Below are 916 nucleotides of genomic sequence, written 5' to 3'. Positions count from 1 at the left end.
TGAAAAATTTACGTGCGATTTCAATAAACGGTCAGAAATATGGAGCAGATGTGGAATGTGGGTTCGGAGCGAAAGCGGCGACACAAAGAAACACAACGTACGGGATTTGGTGAACGCCACGTCGACACGTCTGGTAAACAAATGAGCTTCAGTTTGTTTCAGCTGCGAGAACAAATCAAATCAGCAGAACCACAGAGGAGAAACACGTGTTCAGCCTCTATGTGAAGATTTCAGCAGGAAAATTTCAACTTTAAAATCAAAATATCTTCATATTTAAATTATTGACGCTTTAACCTTCAAGACGTTTTTAACTCGTGTTTTTTATGATGTTTTACATTTTATTTGTGCAGATTCTCGTCAGATTAATGTCGTGGAGCAACAGATGTAAAAACTCCTGTGACTAATTAATATAATGAAACTTTATCGACAGTGAACCATGTTTGTGTAGAGGTTATGTTTGGCTCCAGCTCAAGTTCATCCTTCACCCAAATATAATATGTGTACATATATTGAATTATACATTTATATATGTATATATTATATACATATATGAAATAAACATTTTTATCTTATATCTTACATGTAAAAATGAAAACTATCCATCCCAAAGCCTGTGAAAGAAGAAATGAATAGAAAAATATATAAACATATAGAGTTTTTATGTTGTTTTAATTAAATATATAACCTTAACACATGATTGATTTTTACATAGAAAATGTGTGTGTTCTATTTAAAATCATCACAAATCATCAGATGTTTTTAACAAATTTCACTGGAGGAGAGGATGTATATATGTGATAATAATATATTCCCTTATAGGGACATATATGTCATATATTATATTCCTGTACGAGTTGATGCAGCAGCGACACGATGCTGAGTCAGTCTCACACACACACACACACACACACACACA

The 916-nt window shown here is 32.9% G+C and overlaps 1 protein-coding gene across 1 annotated transcript in view; it reads left to right on the top strand.

The window, feature by feature from the left end:
• emx3 (empty spiracles homeobox 3) overlaps positions 1 to 916 on the top strand; it is a 16619-nt gene that overhangs the window by 11820 nt on the left and 3883 nt on the right. The gene's annotated exons all lie outside the window — the stretch shown is intronic.

The sequence above is a fragment of the Seriola lalandi genome, unplaced genomic scaffold (assembly GCF_002814215.2).
Source record: "Seriola lalandi dorsalis isolate HSWRI2012SDOR001 ecotype SW California unplaced genomic scaffold, Sedor1 jcf7180002054907, whole genome shotgun sequence".
NCBI classification, from domain to species: Eukaryota; Metazoa; Chordata; class Actinopteri; order Carangiformes; family Carangidae; genus Seriola; species Seriola lalandi.
This window is presented reverse-complemented; position numbering and strand designations above follow the sequence as displayed.